The sequence below is a fragment of the Podarcis liolepis genome (assembly GCF_965112155.1).
Source record: "Podarcis liolepis genome assembly, chromosome: 2".
Lineage (NCBI taxonomy): Eukaryota > Metazoa > Chordata > Lepidosauria > Squamata > Lacertidae > Podarcis > Podarcis liolepis.
The window spans coordinates 65,703,222-65,722,721 of record NC_139555.1 but is presented as its reverse complement, the minus strand read 5'-3'; positions in this window follow the sequence as shown (position 1 = coordinate 65,722,721).

Genomic DNA, 19,500 nt, shown 5'->3' with positions numbered 1-19,500 from the left:
AAATGACAAATGGCCATCCAACCTCTGCTTAAAAACCTCTCATGAGACTCTGGTTCACAGTTGAACAGCAAGCTCACCTTTTCTTCACTTCTTGATCCTTTGAGAAAAAAGTTACACACACACACACACACACACACACAGAGAGAGAGAGAGAGAGAGAGAGAGAGAGAGAGAGATCTGGGGGAGGGGAGGAATGGGTTCTAAGCTCTATGAAATGGAAGACATGTGGCCCAGGTTGCACTTGATGCATTCCATGGCTCTTCTCCCTTTCTATTATCCCCCCACCAGTTTCTAATGAAGGTATGAATCAGATGACGTGCACTCTAGTCCCTGGAAACTTACAGCACAATCAATCTCTTGGTGTCACAAATCTCTCTGCCTCTCCCTCTCTTGCTTAGGAATAAGGGAGTCTCTTTTGCAAGTGTGATATTCCATGGAAAACATTTTTTTTCTTTTTTAACAGCAAGGGAAGAGTGCGATAACACCGTGGTTATCCTTGACAGTGATCACCTTAAATGCACAAGCACAATTAGATACGTTGGCTGCTGGCTCACTGCTCAGACTGCAGCATGTGCCAATGGATATGAGATCACTGCAAAGTAAAGCATGCCAGATGCTAACATATACCAAGTTAATTAGTGTGTGTCTAACAACTGGAGGTTGCTCAGTTCCATACACTGAAGAAGGATTATTGCCATAGCAACAGCTTCATCCTGGGCCTCCTTTCCCCCCCTTTTTGCAGCTACAGAAAATAATCTACACATTCAAAGTGTTAGTTATGTAGGGTATAGCAATTAACCCTTTCCTTTCCGATGTACAACTCGTGTCAGTCTTGGGCATACTGTTCTCTGCAATTATGTAAATATCATGGGAGGGGAAAGTTGTCTGCATATTTTGTGGGGGACAAATTCGATTCAGTTTACATTAAAAGGTGAACCTGTCTAATTCACACTTTTCAAAACAATAGGACAGCCAAAACTCAGTGATCCTTTGAAATTTGGATTTTTCAGTATTTGGTGATGAAGTTCTTCAACCAGCCAATGTTTACCAAAAAATTAAGTATTAAAGGATAGTTGTTCTAAAATGAAAATATTAGTGAACATAGCGTACACAATGCATAATATTAGAGAAAATTCCCTGCAAAAATGAGTACATCAGTGAAAACGGCATGCAGAAATGTGTTTATTAGGATAAATTTGTATTAATATGCTGCTGAATTTTCATGGGGATTTTTACTTATTATTTTTAAAAATGGCATAGTGCTGCAAAAATATGGAGAACTTAAGACTGGGAAAATGAGAAATCAAAAATAATAGATCTACCCATTCCTGAGTTCTGTATATGAAAGTTATGTAGATTGCATGCATTAGAGGTATACATTGCCTATGTATCAGATGGGAAAGGGATGCTGGGATACTGTGACACTTGTGAGGCCCCACAGAGACTCCATGCTGAGCAGATTTCCCAGCCAACATCCTGTTGACTGTACTCCAGTGGCTGCATATTTTGTTTCTATCAACCCTGCTATGTAAGAGGGGACTTGTCCATTTCTTTGTAGACTCCAGAGCCACTAAAACATTTATGTTGACTGATGTATCACCATTCTGCATGAATGCCATTTGCTTTTCCAGAAACAGAGAAGGTAAAATGGTTTATGTAAGGCCTATTATTAATAGGCTGGGTCTTTACCTTTTCTGCTAACCTGCCCCCAACTGCAGCATAGTTGAGTAATTAAAGAGCTCCTGCAGCCAAGATTGGTCCTTGGGACGACACACAGCAGCAAGTGGCTTGTTATGAGCTTGTCTTTGATACCTGAAGGTGGGGGATGCTGCTAGGAACAGGGTATAGAGTATGTGAGGCAGCAACTCAAATGGTGAGGGTTGACATCTGTGCCTGTGCAGAAGGGTTTCTAATTAAACTGAACAAATTGTTTCTAAATAAAGCACCATCTTTCCCATCCCACTAAAGGCTTTTTACTACTGAATTTCCATTTCCGTCTATTACACGCTATTAAAAGGAGAATTGTAATTTAAATCTAGGTAGTAACAATCTCTCATCAACATGCCTCCATTCTGTGCAAATAAAATTTAGCAGAACAACTGCATTTAATTAGACCATAAATTATCAACTGCTGCAAGTAATTTTCTCCCTCCTCCACCCGCCTCTCTCTGTGCTATGTAGCTCTCAGTGCAGTGACAAATCATGGCAAGGAGGGTGAAGTAATGCAGCTCATATTGCTACATAAGTGGACGAGAGAAAATGCATCATTTCATCCAGTGACACCCAACCCTCCTTTGGAAACAGAGGGCCATAATCAGTTACACCACCTGCTAGGGTTCAAAAGGAGCAGCAGAGGGCAGGTAGTGTTACAGAGGCCACCAGGGGGATTCTGCAAGTTGATTGGCTGAGGACAAAGAAGACTAAGAGGAGTTTTAGTAGAGGTGGGGAATCTGTGGCCCTCCAGATGTTTCTGGACTACAACTCCCATCATTCCTGATCATTGGCCATGTTGGCTAGGGCTCATGTGAGCTGGAGCTGAATAGACGGACGCCCACTCCTGAACAGACAAAATATTAGGATAAATGTAAGTTGCACAATAGGGACGCAGGTGGCGCTGTGAGTTGAACCACAGAGCCTAGGACTTGCTGATCAGAAAGTTGGTGGTTCAAATCCCCGCAACGGGGTGAGCTCCCATTGCTCAGTCCCTGCTCCTGCCAACCTAGCAGTTCAAAAGCACGTCAACGTGCAAGTAGATAAATAGGTACCACTCCAGCGGGAAGGTAAACGGCATTTCCGTGTGCTGCTCTGGTTCACCAGAAGCGGCTTAGTCATGCTGGCCACATGACCCGGAAGCTGTACACCGGCTCCCTCGGCCAATAAAGTGAGATGAGCGCTGCAACCCCAGAGTCGGTCACGACTGGACCTAATGGTCAGGGGTCCCTTTACCTTTTAAGTTGCACAATATAATGCTGCAAGTCAAAGAACTTCACAGTTAGTGATTTGATCCTAATGGCACCTCAAATATGATTCCTTCTACCCAAAAGTACCGTATTTTTTGCACCATAACACTCACTTTTTTCCTCCTAGAAAGTAAGGGGAAATGTCTGTGCGTGTTATGGAGGGAATGCCTACGTGTGGCGGGGGGGATCTACTGCAGTCGTGAGCAGAGCATCCATGGTTCCCCTTCCTTCCCTCCTCCATGGCTCGCTTTGAAACAGCAAAGCGGGAGAGGAGCCGCTGAGTGGGGAGGAGAGAAGGAAAGAGAGCCTGCTTCTTTAAACGAGCAAAGCTCGCTACATAGCAGCAAAGTTTTTCAGCTCGCTAAGCTGGGGATGAGCGGGGAGGAGGAAGAAAAGCAGAGCCTGCTTGCTTTAAAGGAGCAAAGTGGGAGAGGAGAGGAGCCTTCTCCCCTTATACCCCTCTTCTTCATTATTAGCAGCATCCTTCTCCACCCACCCCACGCGTGCTCCTTGTCCCTTGAGTGCTTTTCCTTCCCTCCCCACTTAAAACATGGTTACAAAGCACAGATCCACATGGATCCTCAGGATTTTTGCACTGGGTCACCCCAAATTCACCATCAGATCACATAGCATGTCAATGGCTACATCTTGCACCCAAAAAATCACCCACCCACTGTTGCCTGGGGCTGCAGTGGTGCAAAAACATGGTTACAAAGCACGGATCCACATGGATCCTCAGGATTTTTGCATTGAGCTACTCCAAACTCACTGTCAGATCACATGTCTGTGGCCACAGCATGAACCACAAAAATCATACATCCACTGTTTCATTCAGAATATTTTTTTTCTTGTTTTCCTCCTCTAAAAACTACGTGCGTGTTACGGTCGGGTGCGTGTTATAGAGCGAAAAATACGGTAGACTCTAATTCCACATAATCTACTGCTTTTGAAACCAAAGAGAATTTATTCTTTCATCCAGTTGTGTTATGATCAGTGATAAACTGACGAATTTTGAAGTGCAGGAGCCCATTCCGATAGCCACACCTCCAAAATGCAAACCCATAGCTATGCTGCCAAGGAGAATAAAACAGTTCAGGCAGCCGTGCAAAGAAACCTTGATACGAAAAGGAAAGAGTAATGACTAATCTTTCAAAGAGAAGTCCCATGGCACCACAGAACTAAACTTTGTTTGTAGCCTGGCTTTAGTCCGGTGCATAGATACCCGAGAGTATTTATGCAAGTACTACTGAAGTCAGTGGCACTTACTTCTGACAGCGTAGGTTAAACTTGAAAAACACATCGAGCGTTAACAAAGATAGTCAACCAGCTGAAATGCTGCCTTTAGCTTTTAATGAGAAATTCATAATTCTACCATTTAAATTGCCATCATGAAGCAGAAAAAGGACCCAAGAGCCTTGTTATCATTTCATTCACTTGCCAGGACCAGCAGAGCCCACCAATCACCCTGGCATTTCAGCAGATGATGTATATCGCTCCTGATTTGAAAAAAGTCCTGGACTGCAATCACCCGTATTTCCTTTCCACTACTCTGTGGCTATGGAAAGAGTGGGGAACCTCAAGCCTGGGGATGAAATGTGAGGCAAGGAAGAAGGGCTACCCCTATGCTATCCATATAATCAGTTATCAGTAATCAATATATTCAATATATATTCATATATGCTTGCACATAATCAAGGCTTACAGTATTTTATAATCCATTTTGAATCAAAGGGAAACTGTGCCTTAGCTAACTGCAAACTGCTTGGAACAGCAAAGTTAGGAACCGACCTTTCCCCTACAAACATCTGTGTACCCTGGACAAGGGGAAGACGTGAATCAGAGATTCTGGTACAAAATCCCCTCAGATACAGGCTAAATTAATCCACAGAACAGGAAGAGCAAAACCACAAAAACTCCAAACTCCCTGTCCTGTCATAACTAGGGGAGAGGTTAGACTGAGCGTCACTGCAAACACTGGAAAGCAGAACTAGAACCCTGTGCTTGACCAGTGCTTGACCAGGAGCTGGTAGTGTGACAAGAGCTTGCTGATTGGCTGATTCTCGCTGACAATATTGTGAATCCCTCATGGTTGTCTCATGATCTATGATTTGCTGTGATTTGCTCAGGTATAAAGACCTCTGGATTTCTGTCAATCGGGGTCCCAGTTCCTTTTGGAAAAGATTCCAAACTGGGTCCTTATTGCCTGGCAATAAACCTCACCTTCTTATTCTCCATTGCTGAGTCTGCCTGATCCTTATTTTGCACCTAGCAAGTACCCACTAACTTTCACGTGCTTCAATGCAACTCCCCTAAGCCTCTCTGTCTGGCCTTTGGGACTTTCTTCAGGCTACACCTCATCTTCCCAAGCCATGTCCCTCACTGGCCTTGATATGCACTCTAAGTGGAATGTGTCATAACTCTGAACATGTCCCATCTTTGCTTGGATGGAGAACAGAGAGGGGTGCTTGTGTGACTCTCTGTAGAAACTAGCATAGTGCCTGTGGCTGTGTTCACAGCTTTGCATGTGGTCATCTGAAGATTGCCCCAAAAGGAAAACAACCCTCAGGTTGAAACAGTTTCATGTCTGTGGGCTATGGCACAGAGCTAGTTGTGGATCCATTTGGATCCAGGTCAAAATATTTAGATGTAGTTGTATTTGACTCTGCATTGTTTCAGCAGCAACTTTCTTATTTCTGCAAGTCACAGGAATATACCTTGAGAAACAGCACACAAGGCATGCATTAAATGACATTTTTGGCTTATAATTTGTCTAGGAGAGCAGCCGATTTAGACGTCTTGCTAACTTGAGATCTATGCCATCAATGCAAAAGGGACTTAAACTTTTCTCTGCTGCTGCTGCTGCTAATAATAATAATAATAATAATAATAATAATAATAATAATAAATTTATATCCTGCCCATCTGGCTGGGTTTCCCTAGCCACTCTGCACAGCTTCCAACATATATAAAAACACAACAAAACATCAAACATTGAAAAACAACATATCCTATACATGCAACAAACCAACCAATAAATCAATAGAAACCAATAACAACAGGAACAATAATAACAATAACAACAACAAACAACAACAATAATAACAACAATAAACAGTTTACGGTTATACCCAAATTAAAATAACCACCAACCCCAACTAAACATTTAACCAACACCAGCCCAACAAAAACAAAACAGAGGCATGCTTTTCAGGAAGCAAAAGGAAGTGGAATTAAAACGGAGATTCAGCACAATATAGTGCTAAATTATCCAGCAATGGGAATCCCCAGGATCAACATCTTCCTGTATTTAGGAGTCTCCTCTTGTATGGAATTAGCATGCAGCACCCATGGGACCTGGGAAGTGCTGTGGTCTAAACCACTGAGCCTCTTGTGCTTGCCGATCAGAAGGTCAGCAGTTCAAATCCACCCGACGGGGTGAGCGCCTGTTGCTCTGTTCCAGCTTCTGCCAATCTATCAGTTGCACTGGTGTGCTTTTCAAGTAAATAAATAGGTATCGCTGTGGCGGGAAGGTAAATGGCATTTCCGTGCGCTCTGGTGCTTGTCCCGTTGTGCCAGAAGTGGTTTAGTCATGCTGGCCACATGACCCGGAAAGCTGTCTGTGGACAAACGGCGGCTCCCTCGGACTGCACCGCATAGTCTGCACCCCATAGTTGCCTTTGACTGGACTTAACCATCCAGGGGTCCTTTACCTTTACCTTACCCATGACTTGTATATGTGGGGTCACTTGCAATGATATGTCATAGTGCCCCTGCTTTAGCCTGATCACACCTCCTGACAGTATCAGGGGTACAGTTTGCACTTGGGTAAGATTTTCCAAGTTGACTTGACATCCTTTACTGTAATGAAATAGCATTTTTAGGGCAGTGTGGCTGGTGTAGCTGCACTGGGTGCCATGCTGCAGGGGATGTTGTTGTTGTTGTTGTTGTTGTTGTTGTTGTTGTTATCATTATCATTATCATTATTTTATTTGTACCCCGCCCGTCTGGCTGGGTTTCCCCAGCCACTCTGGAAGGCTTCCAACAAAGATTAAAAATACATTAAAATGTCACACATTAAACAGGGCTGCCTTCAGATGTCTTCTAAATGTCAGGTAGTTGTTTATCTCTTTGACATCTGATGGGAGGGCGTCACTACCGAGAAGGCTCTCTGCCTGGTTCCCTGTAGCTTTGCTTCTCACAGTGAGGGAACCGCCAGAAGGCCCTCGGTGCTGGACCTCTGTGTCCGGGGAGAACAATGGGGGTGGAGACGCTCCTTCAGGGATGCCACTGCAATGCTGTAGAACAGAGAATGAGTGGCAGGGGTGCTGAATTTTAGTGTCACACAAGGCGCCACTGAAATTTGAGAGCCCAAGTCTGCCACTGTTTTCCTCCCTCCCTAATGGTGCTTCTATCCAAGCGCTCTTAACATATTTCTATAATACGCCTTTAATGTAGCCAGTAGCATTCAATCTAGCTAGTAGCATTTAATTTAGTGGGTAGCAAGTAGAGTAGTTCGTAGCATGGTTCATACACAACTAACTTTTGGTCAAAAAGCTCCTATTTTGGGAGAGCCAGTGAGAGCCAGTGTGGTGTAGTGGTTAAGAGTGGTAGTCTTGTAATCTGGGGAACCGGGTTTGCGCCTCTGCTCCTCCACGTGCAACTGCTGGGTGACCTTGGGCCAGTCACACTTCTCTGAAGTCTCTCAGCCCCACTCACCTCACAGAGTGTTTGTTGTGGGGGAGGAAGGGAAAGGAGAATGTTAGTCGCTTTGAGACTCCTTAAAGGGAGTGAAAGGTGGGATATCAAATCCAAACTACTACTCCTCCTCCTCTTCTTCTTCTTCTTCTTCTTCTTCTTCTTCTTCTTTAAAATTGAACTCCCCCCCCCAACCTGTGGCTCAATTTCCCCCATAAGTCAAAGAGCATCTAGAGATATGGAAACATGTCATATGCCCATAACTTTTGAAAACAAATCTACCAATGAAATGAATCCTCTTCCACTTGCTGTTGCATGGGGATTCCAAAAAGTGCCAGAAAAACCTGCCAAGCAAAGCTGTGCTTGCTGTGATTGAGAATAATTTCATTTTAATTGTGATCATCACCTTCTAGTCATCAACATCCAGTGTAACAGATGTGACCATATTGCAATTCCATGGAAAGACAGCAAGCAGAAGATTTTTTAAAAGGAGCATCAAGACACTTTGCTGACTGTCACAACTGCTAGATTACTACTGCACTATGTTTTTCTGCTTAATTAACTAAAATTGTAATTTACCAAGCATACACTCCTAGTGGGAGAATCTCTTTTTTATTTCATTCAAGCACTCCAGTTTATAACTAGTAATAGATTTTATTTTCTTGAGGATAACATTACATGAACTCAGCAGAACAATCATCCTTATTAGTATTCTTCCTTGTTTTCTTTCTCTCTCTCTCTCTCTCTCTCTCTCTCTCTCTCTCTCTCTCTCTCTTTTTTTATCACACAATTGTAAGGATATCAGGGAAGACAGACTAGCATTCATGCTGTGACTGATACAGATGAGCCAGTCTGGAACTGAATTTCAGGGCATCAGACATGCAAATATTTTGAGATTCGGAAATGGGTCATGTTGCCAACAGTGGGTGTTGAGTACAACACACCAGAAGGAATGACTTTGCCTCCAGGCTAGGGGTTAGAATCTGTACATTGCACCCAAAACCAAAACACATAACTGAGATACATTATGGACAGTTTTAGAAGAGAGGGTTCCAACTCCTGCAATCCACAAATAGACTTAAGTATGTTGTGTCAGTTCCCTGCTACAGGTTATGCCAGTTGGAATGGTAGGAAGTGTGCCTTTCAAAAGTGCCTTCTTTGCCCTGCTTGTTCTACTTAAAGTTTAGCACACTGGCACAGAACCAAAAATGAAGGATGCTTCTACCTACACACACCTTTGGAGTATATTTTTATCACAGTATTCTCACCAGGAGTAATTGCATCAAATGCTATTCCCATGGTAACTAGTTGTTTGCAAGCGCACATTCATCCCCATGAGACTGAAGGCTTGAATCCTTGTCATTCCCTTTGCCACCATCCTCTGTGGGTAAACTTAGGTGAGTGTAAATAGTTTGGCAGTCTCATGCAGCCATTTAAAGCCTCTAGGTATTTTCCAGGATTGTTAAATGTAATATACAAGTGGAGAGGGCTGGAGACTCATTACATTTTCTAGGACTGCTGGGTGACTTTAATCAAACATAGGAATATGGGACACTGCTGTATACTGAGTCGGGCCATTACAGTGGTACCTCGGGTTACATACGCTTCAGGTTACAGACACTTCAGGCTACAGACTCCGCTAACCCAGAAATAGTACTTCAGGTTAAGAACTTTGCTTCAGGATGAGAACAGAAATCGTGCTCCGGCAGCACGGCGGCAGTAGGAGGCCTCATTAGCTAAAGTGGTGCTTCAGGTTAAGAACAATTTCAGGTTAAGAACGAACCTCCAGAACGAATTAAGTACTTAACCCGAGGTACCACTGCAGTTCATTTAGTTTAGTATTGTTGATACTGTGTGGCTCTCCAGGGTTTCCAGCAGAGACTCTTTCCTTGCTGCAGATTGAACCTGTGACTTTCTGTACATGAGTTCTCTGTCACTGAGCTACAGTCCTTCTCTTTCTCTTTTCACATACGCAGTCATGCACATTGCAGTCATCTGTCTCTCACACACATACATTGCCATTGTTCTTTGTTCACTGACAGAGTCACTTACATACCATTATCTCTCTCTGGCACATCAATTTCTCTCAGATCAAGGACTCTTTCCTTCTCTGGCATTTTCACATAATCAGTCTCAAGTCTATAGAACATGTTTATTAGCCCCCAAGGTTGTTGTAGCTCCACCCTTGCCCTTTCCGAAATTCCTTCCATTATTCAGCTCTAGCTTATTCAGAGGACAGGGTTTCATTTAGAGAAAGAGCAATCCAAAGGGGAAGACAGATGGGCAGAGCATTGGCAAGGACCTCAAGGTGGGTCTTTTCAAACAGATGGTCGAATTTCCAAACTGAATAGAAGCAACTGGTTCTTCATGTGACCAGGAGAAGCTGGCTGTTCACAGTGCTGTTCAAAGTGCTGCTCACAATGTTGATTCACCACAGTCATGAATCTCCCTCCTTTCCATTCAATTCCTTTCATTTCCTTTTTCCTTTCCTTTCCCTATCCAGCTACACAGAGTGCTGATTAGGTGGCACTTGTGATAGTCATGAAACCACCTCCCTCCCGTCTCACCCTCCGGCTGTGCAGAGTGACAGTTACATAGCTGCACCAGCTAGTAGTGAGGGAGGGCCATGGGGGTGGTTGCCCCAGTGCAAAATTGTTCTGGCGCAACATTTCAATGCCTCAGTACAGCCATATTCTTCCACTGCTGGGCTCCACTGAAAACAGCTTCTCCATGTGTACCAGGAAGTAACTCCACATACAATGGAAATACTCTTCTTTTCTTATCTCTGTGTCTGTGATCTCCTGTGTCTGCATGAAATTCCCGCTTGGCCCCAGGTGCTGGTAACCCACGCTATGCCACTGACGCGAGCCCCCTTCACTCAAACCAATGTTTCAAGTTAAAAATAAAAAAAGTAAAAGTCAGTGACTTGTAAAGAAAACACAATGGGTCAACAAACATCCTGCCCATCTGAAGAAAGAAATATATTTTTCAAATGCAAAGGCTTGCCTAAAGCTTGGGCAAGGGAGGTGAAAATATCTATTGGCATCAGACCTGCATATATGTGTCTCAATAGAGGGGGTAAGGTGAGCAGCAGCAGAGCTTGCCTACAACCATTCCTGGAGGGAGGTGCACCTCTTTTCTAATCGTGTATCAGTGTGGATACATGGATGCTCTCCCAAAATGGCAGTTCTGCATCCAAGTACTGTTTAGGCATACCTATGTATTTTCCCATCCTCCCATTTCCCCCTCCATTTATTTATTTATTTGATAAAATTGATTGATTGTGAAAGAAAGAAAGAAAGAAAGAAAGAAAGAAAGAAAGAAAGAAAGAAAGAAAGAAAGAAACTGCAAAGTGGTTTACAAAAAGAGTAAAGCAATAAAGCTACAGTGGTACCTCGGGTTACAAACACTTGGGTTACAAACTCCGCTAACCCGGAAGTAGTACCTCGGGTTACGAAATTTGCCCCAGGATGAGAACAGAAATCGTGCGGCGGCAACGGGAGGCCCCATTAGCGAAAGCACGCCTCAGGTTAAGAACGGACCTCTGGAACAAATTAAGTTCGTAATCCGAGGTACCACTGTATTGGTAAAAAAAACAGAACAACTGTTTAAAACACTCAAAAAATTATTAGCACCAATCAGCAGTCTAGATAGCTGGGTGAGGTTGTCTAAACAGGAAATGCTTTTAGCAGGCACCGGAAAAGGTACAGCGATATCAGTAGGCAGGAAGTTGCAAAGTGCGTGTGCCACCACACTGAAAGGTTGATTTCTTACAAATGTGGGGAAGGGTATTGTGCGGCACCTGTAATAGTGCCAGTTCTGCAGATCAAAACAGTCAAGTGGGCATATATGGGGTAATGTGATTCTAAGTTTTTAAGGGCTTTGTATACTAATAATAACAGCTCGAATCTGGCCTGGTAGGAAATCTCTGAGCACAGGTGTTATATGCTCTTCCGCTCCTCCCCTCAGTGCCAGCCAATGGAATGGAACAGGAATGAAAGAGGTGCATGACATAATTTCAAAACACATGTCATAATTCCTAAGATTGCTAACAGGATGATCAACTTGACAGGGGATCCTATTTGAATCCAGTGTCATATCTAATTCTGCCTGAAATTATTAGAATATAGCTTCTCTTTCTACCATGAGCTTGCATGTCTAGTTTTTTGCTAAAACAGTTTCCATTCCTAAAATCAGTTTATTACTGCTTAGACTAATGTAGTAGGATGGAATTATCTGAAAGTTAGGATAACCCACATAGTTTATTTACAGAAGGAATGAAGGTGGAATTAATAAAATTAGCATTCATTATTTGCTTGTGTACGGTTAATGCCTCCTAGATCCTGTGTAACCTCTTGGAATCTCTGATTCTCTGAGAGCGTATTTATTTGTGAACATCAAAAGGAAATGATGCCCCTGCAATCTCTTTCATTTGAACATAAGAAGTTGACACAATATTGTGTCTCTCTTTTCCATGGTTCAGTTGTAGGATTAAATAGCTTGCTTTGTGCTTCCTAAGCATGGAAATAAAAACAACATGCATTATTCAGTTATTCAGTGCTTTTCGTTTAAAGTTCGGTTGCCTTTCCATTGAGCAAAGGAGGAGGTCTATTTTGAAGGAAGATGCCTTGCAAACCTCCCTCCTAGGTCACCTGCTACATGTGCAGATAGATAGATAGATAGATAGATAGATAGATAGATAGATAGATTCTTTATTGTCATTACACTAGTGCAACATTGCACAAGTGCAACGAAATTGGATGCCATCCCTTAAAAACAACAAAAGCAAAACACAACAACAACCAAACAAACCACCTTCCAACCACACCCACACCCATCAAACTCCCAGGTCTCACTATCGAGTTACAGCATTCAAAAAGGCCACAGCTCTTGGATAGAAACTGTTTTTCAGTCTATTTGTCCTTGACTTGATGTTTCTATACCTCCTGCCAGAAGGCAGTAGTGCAAACAGACTGTATCCCGGGTGAGATGGATCCTGCAGGATGTTGTTTGCTTTCCTAAGGCAACGGGAACCGTACAGTTCTTCCAAAGGTGGGAGAGGGTGACCAATAATCCTTTGGGCTGTGGTTATGACCTTCTGGAGCACCTTCCTCTCCCTAGCTGTACAACTGGAGAACCAAGCACAAATACAGTATGTAAGTATGCTCTCTATGGAGCCTCGGTAGAAGGACACCAGCAGTCTCTCACTCAGATTGTTCTTTTTTAAAAGTCTGAGGAAATAAATTCTCTGCTGGGCCTTCTTCACCAGAGCAGTGGTATTTGCGCTCCAAGTCATGCCCTGATCCATAGTCACTCCCAAAAACCTGAATTCCGCCACCCTCTCCACCCGTTCCCCGTTGATGTACAAGGGCTGAATGTCCGCCTTTTTTTTCCTGTAATCCACCACCAGTTCCTTGGTCTTAGCCGTGTTAAGAGCCAGATTGTTCTCTCCACACCAAACACAGAGCCGCTCCACCTCGTCCCGATAGGCGGACTCATCCCCTCCTGAAATGAGCCCCACCACCGTAGTATCATCAGCAAACTTGATGATTTTGTTGCTGGAGTAGATGGCTGTACAGTCATACGTATAGAGAGCATAGAGCAGGGGACTCAACACACAACCCTGTGGTGAGCCGGTGTTAAGGCTAAGGGCTGTGGACACATGTGACCCTACTCTAACCCTCTGAGAACGTTCTGACAAAAAATCCAAAACCCAGAGACAGGTGGAGTTGGGGAGTCCAATCGTCTCTAGCTTGGACACCAGTCTATGGGGGAGGATAGTGTTAAAAGCAGAGCTAAAATCCACAAACAGCAGCCTCACATAATTCCCCGGCTGCTCCAGATGGGACAGAGCAGCATGGAGAGTGATGGTGATAGCGTCTTCTGTGGATCTATTTGCCCTGTATGCAAACTGGTAGTTGTCATCCATCACCCATATTACAGAGTTCTTGACATCACCACTTCTATTTGACTACAGATATAGAAGGTTCACTGCCCAGTTTTCAAGAAGCAAATCCCTGAGGCAAATTACCTGTGTAATAGGCAGTTGTGTGTGTTGCATGTTTAAGGGCTAGGGCATTATGGAATAGCAGATGACTTGCTGTACAAGTGAATGTTCAGCTTCCGGATGATACTGGGGTGTGGGGTAAATTGGAGATTTTCAGTGGCCGATTTACAGAGCACAACGGATGTTGGCTGATGTTCCTAAATGTTGGACAACTGGGGTTTAGAAGGTTAACCACTAATGCCTTCCAAGTTGAGATAATGGGGCAATTCAGATGTAAATGAAACCATAATTGATGAACAGGTACCGAGACAGTGTGCTTCCCCCCCTCCCTTTGTCTCTTCCTGTAGTACTCTGGCATTGGTGCTTAGGGGCCTGTTACATCTAAAATGGGGGACTGTGATTTAATATTTACTAACCCATATATGGTAATAAGGGGTGCAATTCAATGTAGCATGCACAGAATGAAGTCCACTCATGCAATGAAACGTTCCCCCCTTTCTCCCCCCCTCCATGTGCCCCCTACATACTGTGGGAGGCACACAGAGGGAAGTGAAGGGGAAAACGTCCCATTGAATGAGTGGACCTTGTTCTGTGCATGAAACAACATAGTGGAATCCTGCCAAAAGAACTGTGGCTTAATTTAACCAGGATTGCAAACAAAAAAAACAACAACAACAAAACTGGGGCATGATGACAAGGGTGCCCAATGTTTCTTTGCTGAAAGTTTCTAGGAACCCAGTATTTGGAAGCTGGGGTCATTTTGCCAGAAAGGACCCAATGCCTTTTGGATCAGAACACATTCATATATCCCACCTTAATTTTATTGGTTGCATTCCTTAATTACATGCAATAAGCAAGCCAATAAAAGGGTATTGCAAACAAGCCTTGTTTGGGTGTTCTATATTAGGTTAAGTGAACTCATGAAGGACAGCCATGGGAATGGGCATGGTTGCTCCACTCCCAAGTGCCATTCCTGTTGTTCTCCATGAGCTGGAGGGTGAAAGTCTGAACCGGGGAGCCTTGTGTACTTCTGGAAGCTTCCTATGTGTTTTAGAACCCAGGAAGCTGCCGCACTACAGAACTTGGAATGGTGACTGAAGAATGGGAGGCAGAGCTTGTGTGCTCATCCCCACTGCCTTCCCTTGCATGTTTATTTCCCTTGTGCAGAATGTCTGAAGAGAGCCAAAGACAAAATCTGTGCTGGACACCTGAGATGGCACGATGAGACCCCTTGGGATCAATTAGGTTCTTTCTTTTGAAAGAAGGATGGGAAAAAAATAGAGCAGCTAGATGAAAGGAAAAAGAGAGAGAACATCCTGACATTTCCTGTCTCTGCCTTGGCTTGATATAGCTCAAGGAAGAAGCAGACGTAGGTAACATTTTGGTGGCTATGCTGTGCTAGCTTAAAGCCTTAGTGAAATGAAAGACTTACAGGTAGGCTGAGGGAATTAAAGGCAGAAGTGCCAAAGGGAATTAATCCATGACTGAGCAACTTGTCAGGAGAGCAGAAGATGCATTATATTCCCATTTTTTACGTGCTTGAGAATTTCCTCCAGGGCAAACTGCTGCGATGTACCATGTCTAAAAGATGTGGTCCAAAACAGACTGTGTTCACCCAGTTAGAACCCCAATGCATCTATACTCCTGCATTATTTATTTCCCAGCTGGTTCATACTGGTTGCGATCTCCACACACACACCCGCCACCTTTATCCTCTCTCTTCTCAACTTCAGTTTTGTGGTGGAAACAGCATGTTTTAAGTCAGCATAATCTTCTTCCTTCCTTTGAAAACAATAATTACTGCCATGAAGTTTCTAGGGTTTTCAAGGCAGTCTCTGGCAGTACTGCTGCTAGACTAATTCATTCACATTGTGTTATTTAATGGGTCTTTAAAAAACGCTGCTTTTAAGGCTCCTGGTTAAAAACCGAGAAGTGCTTCCACTTAGTAGGAATATAACAAACACAGATGATTCATCCCTTTCAGAAAGCCATGCTTTGCTTTTCGTTCAAAACCTCTGAATTTCCTCCCCAGAGCAACTTGGCCTCATTCAGCAAGTGCAGCTAGAAAATTGCCTGGGGGAGTAAAAGTGTCACAGCTGCCTGACTATAGCAAAAGGTTCTGCGAGAGCTTGTTTCCACAAGAGGGCAGCCTACAGTTTTGTGGTGTGCTAGCAGCAACTTTTCAATCTAGATCACCTACTCTGGCTATATTCAAAATGTGGACTTCAAATTATATTGTGGCTGCAACAGTATGAACCACAAGTACGCTGTGCACTACATGGTTTGCTCTCATATAAAGAAAACATGCCTCTCAAATCTAAAACTTCTGCTGTTCTACTACCTATAGTTTAATATCTTGAATGTCTTGTATCTGTAGACATACTTGCTGTCCAGTCAATATATGAAGCGCAGAGCAGCCCCTGAAACAGAATGCAAGCTGATTAGGGATTTCCTGGTTGAATTTTATTTTGTTCATGAATGACATCTAAATTGAGATGACTCTTAGTAAAGGTAAAGGGACCCCTGACCATTAGGTCCAGTCGTGGCCAACTCTGGGGTTGCGGCGCTCATCTTGCTTTACTGGCCGAGGAAGCCAGCATACAGCTTCCAGATCATGTGGCCAGCATGACTAAGCCACTTCTGGCAAACCAGAGCAGCTCACAGAAACGCCGTTTACCTTCCCGCTGGAGCGGTACCTATTTATCTACTTGCACTTTGACATGCTTTCAAACTGCTAGGTGGGCAGGAGCAGGGACTGAGCAACGGGAGCTCACTCCATCATGGGGATTCGAACTGCCGACCTTCTTGATCAGCAAGGTTTAACCCACAGCGCCACCTGTGTCCCAGAGATGACTCTTACAAGTGAGCAAATGCCTGTCTGAGATGTGAAATACATTTTTTTCTAGACACTGGTGGCTGGCCCCATGGAATCATAAGCAAGTTGTCACAAATCTTTTTCCTCACAATGTACAAAAAAGAACAATTTCAAAACCAGAGAGAGTGAGATATATAGACCACTGTCCTAGGAGGGCATGCTGCCAACACTGCTTTTTATTTTTATTTTTTTAAAAAAACATCTAACACTGTGGAAATGGGCTATCAGAATTTCACTGCCTTAGGCTAGAAGCATTGAGCAGCTTGTTTATGAAAATATCATGAAATTCATTTCTTTCCTATTCCTACATACATCTGGGTTGTTGTATTTTTGACAGCCACTTGCAAGTAGTATCTGAGCAGGAGCACCAACTGCTCTGAAGTTATCTAAATCACTCTTGGGAGGAAGCTGCTCCATCTAGTTCACCTGTTTCTACCTTCTGTATTCCATCTGCTCCTTCCCTGAGGTTACTAAGGTTGTAAACAGGATAGAAGAGAATCAGCTGGCAAGCTGAAATGCAGTACAAGTGAAAAGGTCAATAGCAACTACTTCTTGTCTCTCATAGGGCAGACAGAGAGAGAGAGAGAGAGAGAGAGAGAGAGAGAGAGAGAGAGAGAGCGCACATTAAAATTCTAATACCACTACCCACAGAGTACAATAAAATAGCACAACACAAATCTGTTCTTGGGAAAATAATTGTGACAAGTGAAAGAAACTATACCAGGCAGATTTTACTGAGCTTCTCTCCACCTTAACTTTTTTATCTACTGATATTGCCTTGGATAGTGTACTATCCACTCATCTCATGGGATCTTTTCAAGGACCATAGGGATGATTACTTGTGGGGAAATAATTTAAATCACTTCAAGGCCAGTCCAAACTCCAAAGCTATAAATTACCTGATAATTAAAGTAAGCAAGTTTCAGAAGTTGGAGATCCAAAATTAGTCTGAACCATCTACATTGTTTTGCACTTATCCCTTGAACTCTTTGTTCATCCTCCATGATTCTCACCCATCCCACAACATAGACACTCTATCAATAGATTGGAATATGCTTGGGACAGGACCTGACTTTTGCTTATGCTGGAGTCAAACTCCACATTACCATTCATGAGCAATATGAAGCTACATATCTTGTGGTGTGGACCCAATTGCTATGAAGATCACAGCACACAAGAATGGAGGCTCATATTCCTCCCACCAACAGTCCTCCTCCATAAATATCAGATAAATATGTATATCTCCAGATAAAAACATCAGGTAACAGGAGACGAGAAAGATCTTCTGCCTGAGATATTGGAGTTCTGTTGCCTGTCAGAAGGGTCAAGAGTCGGCTCTATGGACAAACAAATTGACCCAGTATAAGGCAGCACCCATATGTTCCTCATCCTTTTTCAGAAACTTTCAAAAATAAAAAAAAGCTTTTTCATGTTTAAGTGGAACATACCACCAATTTTAATTTGGGGGGAGGGAGAGTGCAGAAGGGAATCCAGGCATTTGGGAAGCCCTGAACCAATAAATATCTCTACCTAGGCTCTCAGATTTGAAAGCTTTGTTAGGTTTTCCTTCGTATCACTTAATTCTTTCAGTAATATTCTAATGTACAAGTGCCACTTTTCAAAGTGTCTGTTGGATTCTAGGATCACTTTGGGAAGGAACCATCATTAACTACCTGAATTAGAAAGCAGCCATAACTTCTTGACAGCTCCACTCTCAGGAGACCGTTTTCATTTCTCTGCTGCTTCCTTATTCATTCCTCATTTATTAAAAAAAACTGAATAAAATGCTTAGTGCATGGGCTTCAACTTCAAAGCTGAAGGATGATGTATTTTTATCTAATAACCTCTCTTTTTTAGATGCCAGGAATAGGGGAGGTGGTAGCATTTAAGCAGCAAGATAGGTCAGTAATTAGTGAGAATCAGATGGGACCTGCGGGATGATGTAGCTGAGGAAGAAAGGGAACAAAAGAGGCTGAACTGGGCACAAAAAAGAATGCAGAAAGGTAGTGGAAACAACACTGAAACCATAGGAATTGCAGAATTAGTGAGCTGTCACCAAACAATAAGAAATATATTTAAACCAGCAGGAAAAGGCATAACAGAGACCAGTGGCTAGAGACCACCAACAGAGGCTCTTATGCGCTTGAGCACTTCTTTCTGGCACATCTTTCCAAGAATGTGTGGAGGACAGCTGAAAATCTTTGGAAATTTGTGAGTTTGAATAACAGAACATCAGATGCAAAGAGGGCTCCTTGTTAAATTCCTTGTTGAGCTTAAATCAAAAGCCTCCGCCCTCTTTTCCGAAGTAACAAACAGAATAACATAACAGCGGCTACACACCTCTCTTTCTTTTTGCAGGGGAGGACAAGAAGAAAGGAGACCATTTGAAAACCATAAGGAAGCACAAAGCACCTTGTCTTCCCCCTTCCTTTCCCAGCTGTTGTGAGGATTCTCAAGTTTCAAATAAAGCATTCAGATACCTTCCAAGAGCCAAACCCAGTCCTTTTGGCAGCTGACTGATTGCAGCCTATTAGCATATGTCAGTCCAAGAGTGCCTCTTGATTAATGCCAATTGTCCAAATTATGGAGGAACCTACTACAAATCATGCTGGAGATGGAGGCTTGTCCATGGCAGGGACACACTCCCAGGTCGCATCCACTCCGCCTTTCAAGTTGGCAGACACGGGCTTGAGTGGCACAGTGGGATGCAGTGAGTTCCCCAGACCCCACTGGAGAACATTGCCAGGATTTTTGCCTTACAAATCCTGGCTTTCCCCTGCCTGAACCTCCTTACAGCCCTCCACGGTAGTGAGGAGCTACCGCCGTTGGGTTCATGACATAGCCGGAAATTTATTAATGTTTTATATTTGATCCTTGGTTTTTTCTTTTGCCATAGAAATTTTTCTTTGTCTTTTTTCCATTGTATGAAGCAACTAGAGTTGAATATTACTGGTAATGATTGA